Here is a 7,583-nt window from a genome sequence, read left to right as displayed (position 1 = left end):
CATGTATATCTTTGATGTGTTCTTGCATATGTTTTACGAGTATTTTATTGAATATATTTGTGTTACAGACAGCTATTAGCTGTCATATGTGTGCTGGGAATTTAACCCATGTCCTCTGGAAGAACAGACAGTGTTCTTAACTACTGAGCCATACCTCCATCCCCATGTTGCTTATTTATGATCAACATTTACATTGCTAATATTTTCATCTCTCCTTTTGTAATTGTTCAAACATACATTTCATTTTTAAGAAGATCATATTAATATTACAGTTTAAAATGAGGTACTTCAGGTTTCTAGACATGTATGCAGAACTGGAGTGAATGTGTAAGTCTTTATAAAAAGTTGAGAAAGATCTTTAAGGTTTTTTATCTTGTTTGTTTGATTAATTTTTGCATATTGTTCAGGATCTTATTATGTACCCCTTAGTGTCCTGGAATTTATTGCATAGAGTCGTCTACCATCCACCTCTGTGAAATACACCAGCCTCTGTTTCCTGAGTGATTTTGGAATTAAAGTCATCAGATAATACACCCAGCCTGCCCATTCTTATAAGAGTCAGGAATCATTTATACTATTTTTCTCATGTGGGCTCTGTACTGTTTTTCTCTTTACTCTCTCTCTCTCTTTATCTGTTAATTGACATTTCTCTTGTAAGCCTATATCCTACTAAAAGGATGCAGAAATTAGAGAGGTGAACCTCACTGTTGAGTTTACTCCGAAAAAGAGTTGGTGATCACATTACAACTTGTGTGTCAGAAACTAAGTAGAAGAGCCACCAGAATACATTGAAAATATTGTAAAAGAAGGATACATTTCCAGTATTCTAAGTATCATACTTTCTGTTGTACATGTGTGTGGATATTTTAGACTGCATTGACCTACAATGATGTGCATGTGAACTTCACTCAAGAAGAGTGGGCTTTGCTGGATCCTTCCCAAAGGAATCTCTACAAAGATGTGATGCTAGAGACCTACAGGAACCTCACTGCAATAGGTAGGGCAATGAATTTTCTTTACTTCTTAAAATATGGGGAAACACTATTCATTATTGATGTGCTTCTGTAATTTCTCTTGAGGATGAGGAAGAATTAGATGAATCGATCTTTGATTGACAAATAGATCACGACTTAAACTTTGTATTATTTCCAATAATAAAGCATACATTTTCTGTTACTGTATTTTAGGCTACAATTGGGAAAGTCATAATATAGAAGAGCACTGTCAAAATTCTAGAAGACATACAAGGTAATTTTCATTGTAAGCTGATATGAATATGGTTCTGAAAAAAATTTTATTATTTTCTGGAAGTTTGAAAGAGAAGGGACAGTGTAAATGATCAGTTTTAAGTGTATTTATTGATGATGACTAACTTGTTACTAAACTATGTACGTCCACGTTAGGTATTTGATGTGTGTTTGCAAGGCACTCCTCTAAGAAAGAATGCAAGGAATAATACTCACACAAGATCAATGATTAAATTGTTTACTCATTAGCGCTGAGGTAAAACTGCAATTTGTTTAGTATCCTACAACTCAGATATTGCTAAATGTATTCACAGTAAATAGGTGATGAAAGTATATCCAAAAGATTATACTAATCAACTCATCCATAGTAAAATGGGGTTACTCATATACTTGTAGTAATGTTGCTAAGTTTTGTGAGAAGGGCAGTTTTTTTAGAGTCAGGAATGTTGTTGTGGAAAAACCATAATCCCTATATCACATGTCTGTGATGAACAAAAATCAAATGTGTGAATGCATCATGGAATCATGTCATTTATTATTATTCTTTTAATAATTATATCATATATCACAATGAGTACAAGTCATTTTAATATGTGTATATTGAAAGAAACCATGTACCAACCAGAACAACTAAAAGGTATAGAAGTCCCCATTTTGAGTAGATGTTTAAAAATTGATACCTATTATGCTTTATATGGGCTATTTAGAGCTTCCTGCAGTACAAATAATGATGCAGAGGCTTTTTAATATTTTAAAGCTTAGGCAATTTACTGGGCAGATTCTGAACCTTTTTTTCCCTAACACAAACCTAGCACAGTGTCCAAATGTATGGCCAGCTCTACTTCTTTGTTCATGGTCATGTCCATCTGTTAACCTCACTGTCATGCTGGTGAATGATGTGTCATTTGCTTTCTTCTTCCCAGCAACACTTTCTCACTCAGAAGTTCTGTCCTGCATTTTGCGCCCTGCTATCACTTGTTAGCTCGTTATTATTTCCAATAGATAAGTAAGGAAGGGCAAAGGTTTACAAAATATATGACAGGTGATCAGCCATAGAACTAACAACACTATGATTTCATCAGTACTTAGCTGATTGCTGGCTCAGCAAAACAACCAGTAGAGGAGAACACTGTGAATGTAAAAATAATGATGAAAACTCAAAATGTAATTATTCTTTACTTTTAATTCAAACTGCAAAATTAAGTCATGTGGCAAAAACGTCCATTAGTGTAATGAATGTGGAAAAGCTGTCATATGTGCCAATTAACTTTGCAGGTATGAAAACAATCAATGTGCAGATAAACTCCCTGAAGATACTCAATATGAAGTCTTTGCACATCACAGTAGTCCCCACACATGTAAAAGTATGCATACTGGTGCGGACCACTATGAATGTAGCCTATATAGTAATGCCTTTGCAAATAAAAGTCATATCCTAAGACATAAAAGGATACATATAGGAGAGAAACCTCATGAATGTAACCGATGTGGTAAAGCCTATGCATCTAACAGTGATCTCCTAAGACATAAAGGAACTCACACTGGAGAAAAACCTTATGAATGTAATCAATGTGGTAAAGCCTTTGTACGTAACAGACATCTAATACATAAAAGAACTCACACTGGAGAGAAACCTTATGAATGTATCCAATGTGGTAAAGCCTTTGCATATAACAGTAGACTTTTAGTACATAAACGAACTCACACTGGAGAAAAACCTTATGAATGTAATCAATGTGGGAAAGCCTTTGCATGGAACAGTGATCTCCAAAAACATAAAAGAACTCACACTGGAGAGAAACCTTATGAATGTAACCAATGTGGTAAAGCCTTTGCTGATAACAGTAGTCTCCAAAGACATAAAAGAACTCACACTGGAGAAAAACCTCATGAATGTAACCAATGTGGTAAAGCCTTTGCATCTAACAGTAATCTACAAGTACATAAAAGAATTCACACCGGAGAGAAACCTTATGAATGTAACCAATGTGGTAAAGCCTTTGTACGTAACAGTCATCTCCTAGTACATAAAAGAACTCACACTGGAGAAAAACCTCATTAATGTAACCGATGTCGTAAAGCCTATGCATCTAACAGTGATCTCCTAAGACATAAAGGAACTCACACTGGAGAAAAACCTTATGAATGTAATCAATGTGGTAAATCCTTTTCATGGAACAGTGATCTCCAAAAACATAAAAGAACTCACACTGGAGAGAAACCTTATGAATGTAACCAATGTGCTAAAGCCTTTGCAGATAACAGTAGTCTCCAAAGACATAAAAGAACTCACACTGGAGAGAAACCTTATGAATGTAACCAATGTGGTAAAGCCTTTGCATCTAACAGTAATCTACGAGTACATAAAATAATTCACACTGGAAAGAAACCTTATGAATGTAACCAATGTGGTAAAGCCTTTGCACAGAACAGTAATCTCCTAGTACATAAAAGAACACACACTGGAGAAAAACGTCATGAATGTAACCGATGTGGTAAAGCCTATGCATCTAACAGTGATCTCCTAAGACATAAAGGAACTCACACTGGAGAAAAACCTTATGAATGTAATCAATGTGGTAAAGACTTTGCATATAACAGTAAGCTTTTAGTACATAAACGAACTCACACTGGAGAAAAACCTTATGAATGTAATCAATGTGGGAAAGCCTTTGCATGGAACAGTGATCTCCAAAAACATAAAAGAATTCACACCGGAGAGAAACCTTATGAATGTAACCAATGTGGTAAAGCCTTTGCACAGAACAGTAATCTCCTGGTACATAAAAGAACTCACACTGGAGAAAAACCTCATGAATGTAACCAATGTGGTAAAACCTTTTCACAGAACAGTCAATTCCTAATACATAAAAGAACTCACACTGGAGAGAAACCTTATGAATATAACCAATGTGGTAAAACCTTCATAGATAACAGTGTTCTCCGAAGACATAAAAATCCATGTTCCAGAAATCCTTATGAATATAACTAATGTCATGAAGTCTTTTCATGTAAGACTTATCTTGAACAAGAACACTTATTGAAGTGAAACCCTATGAATATGACCAATGTGTGAAAAAGTTTGCATGCCATAATAATCTCCATGTACATATAAGAAGCACACTGGATAGAAACTTTTTGAATGAAATCAATGTGATAAAGCATTTTGATGTAATAGTAATCTCCTATGACATAAAGAACACATACTAGAGAGAAACCTTATGAATGTAACTAAGGTGGTGAAGCCATTGCGTGTAACAGTAGTCTCCTAATACAAAAAAGAACTAACACTGGAGAGAACTCTTATGGATGTAATCAATGTGTGAAAGCCTTTGTATGTAACAGTCATCTCCTAATACATAAAGGAGCTCACACTTGAGAGAAACCTTATTAATGTAACCTATGTGGTAAAGCCTTTTCACATAAATGTCATCTAATGAAAACGTGCTGTTTTCAATCATCTTCAACATCATGAAAGGATTCATACTGGAACGAAAGACTATGAGTGTATTTACATGGTGAAGCTACTCCACATTTGTATAATCTTTGTCATCATGAAAGAATTCATACAGAGAGAAAATTTATGAATGTGTTAAAATGGGAGACCTTTACACATATCTATATTCTACATCCTCATAAAAGTTTCAAAATGGAGAGAAAAATCTGAGAATATAATCAATATGGTAAGGCTTTTGTGTTCTTCTGTTCACTGAATCCAATACAACTCAAACAGGTCAATACAGATAAAAAAAATATTGTCATCCAGTTTGATGAAGGACACATAATGTTGAACTGTGATGCCTACCCATCCAATGAGCCAGAAAGTTACAGAGGTTCTGAGCTTGAAAATCATAAACATCTTTAGCGTTTTACAACTTAATTATTTCCATCAGTCATGGTTTAGGCCTATGGGATTTGTTTATGTCTTTGAGGAAGTCACCTGATGCAAAATGTAGGTTTAACAGTCAAAACATTCATATCCATTTGTTCTTTTGTGGTTAGAAAAAGTTATTATGTTTTAGGATAGAGAATCTGTGGTTTGGGTCAGTCATTTTAGTTAGGGGACCAAAAATCATGGTATGGAACAGTCATGTTTTGGGCAACAAAAGTTTAGGAATTAAAGTCGGTCAGCTATTGGGAAGTCTACAGGTTTCTTAGGGACTATGAACTTAAACTTATTTTCACCTTATAAATCAATGAAGGCTGGTAACTAAAAGGAAATACTTAGGACAGATTGCTTTTTCATGTTCCCACATACAATTTGCTTTTACATGTAGTACATATCAAAGTCATGTTCAAGTATACAAATGGTCAGATAGTAGAGAGAAACCTTTCACATGCCTTCATGTGATAAAGCCTTTTCTTAATACAGTTATCCCCAAATACATAAAAGAACACACACTGCAGTGAAACCCTCTCAATAAGCAATGTGGTACATCCTTTTCATAGGGTTTTCTTTGAAATCATTAGAAAAAGACATGCTGCAGAGAAACCCCCTGAATGTAGTCAGTATGGTAAGGTTTTCATGCTACCATTATATAAGAGTAAAAGCCTTACTGTGTGGGCTACATCTTAAAGCCTTTGCATATCGCAGTAGTCTTTGAGAACCTAAAAGAACTCATTCGGATGAACATCTATTAGAATAAAAATTTTGTTAAGATCTTTGACCCACCAGGTTGCATTCAATTACACTAGATTATTTTCGAGAAAAATTTTAACAAGTGTCAACAGTGTATGCATGCATTTATGACATCCATCCTTATTTTGTTTCCAATTGAAATCTCATGGACCAAAGGCATATGAATTGAAAAAATAAGATAATATGTTTTTATTTCACAATTCACTTCAATTACATGAAATAAATCATCCAGTTGTAACATTTATGTGTGCGTATTAGTGCATTTTCTGTGACCAAACACAATGTCTAAGGCAACTTCCAAATGTGTTGACTTTGCCTTATGATATGGTAGAGGATATGTGATCACTTTAAATTGGGCAACAAGTGTCATACATGGCAGCTAAAGTAGGAAGCTTGGAGCTCACAACCTCCACCTACAGCATGAAGCAGAGAGTGGGAACTACAGAAGGTATGCAGCTGAAAACTATCAAGCCCACCCCAAATAACATACTTTCTCCAGCAGGGATACATTTCTTAAACATTCCCAAATGATACCACCAACTGAGAAGGATTCATTTCTCTGACTTCAAACCTACGTGTTTGATTTCTGTTACATGAAAGAATTCATGATGAAGAAAACATTTGTAGATAAGCCTGTAGTTGCCGCAACACCTGAGTTCAGTAATGAATGCTTATATAAGTAAAACATTCATGAGTAAACATATATTCAAGAATTTGTTTTAATTTCCCTTATGTGATATGTTATGGTGTATACGTGCTAGTGAGAGTACAACTTATTGCTATTATGTACAACATCTCATATGTAAGTTCTTAACATGGAACACAAAGAATCTCATACTGGCCCTTATTTAGCCTGAAAATATATTTACGTATCTGCTAGTGTGTGAATCTGTATATACAGCAGTACAACTATAGAAACATTAGAAAAATCTGTAGCAGTGATATGGACTACTCAGGGATTGATCTCAAATCATCAGGCTAAACTAAATTTACCCACTGAGACAATTCTCTGACATTCACTTGCAGGTTTGGGAAAGTCTTAAGAACAAGTCTTTATTCCTAAGAAATAATGTGTCTTTGTCTATACATGTGCCTGTCCATTCTAGTTTCCATGTAGACTAGACACACTAATTTTTCTCATACCAGGAATTATAGAAAGTTGTAAAAAAGCTGATGTAGGTCCTGGGAATGAATTTGTCTTAACTGCAAAGCCATGTATATAGTACTGTAAATATCTTAAATCTTAGTATATCATCTTGATGTCAGGAAGTAGAAAATAATTCATAGAAGAGAGCAATCTTATTTATGCAAAAGCGTTTATTACTTTGGACATAATAAATGTATTTATTTCCAAGAAAATAATTATTTACCATGTTCACTTCATTGTAATGGAGGAGATCACCAATTGTGGTTGTGGTCTAAATTTTGAAACATTGGAGTAGGTATTGAATTTGCTATGTGTATAGCAAATCCATTCACAGAAGTTTTATTAGGTTCTGATATTCATTCTGTGGTGGCTGTTCATGTTCTAATGCATTTCCACTTGGTTATAGGAATTTTACTGCTGCAATGCATAGAATGGAATCCCCATCCTCTATGTGGTCCATTGCTTATTTATATCAGGCAGTGTGAGATCATAGTTTTCAAGGAAGTGTCTATGAGAACTTGTAATTTTTTAAAATGTTTTCACAAGTTCA

At 34.6% G+C, this 7,583-nt stretch overlaps 1 pseudogene; it reads left to right on the top strand.

The window, feature by feature from the left end:
- Positions 1-879: 879 nt before the first annotated feature.
- On the top strand, positions 880-4,593 carry LOC132651278 (zinc finger protein 431-like; annotated as a pseudogene).
- Positions 4,594-7,583: the final 2,990 nt, after the last annotated feature.

This window comes from Meriones unguiculatus (genome assembly GCF_030254825.1).
Source record: "Meriones unguiculatus strain TT.TT164.6M chromosome 13 unlocalized genomic scaffold, Bangor_MerUng_6.1 Chr13_unordered_Scaffold_44, whole genome shotgun sequence".
In the NCBI taxonomy this organism is placed as follows: Eukaryota; Metazoa; Chordata; class Mammalia; order Rodentia; family Muridae; genus Meriones; species Meriones unguiculatus.
This window is presented reverse-complemented; position numbering and strand designations above follow the sequence as displayed.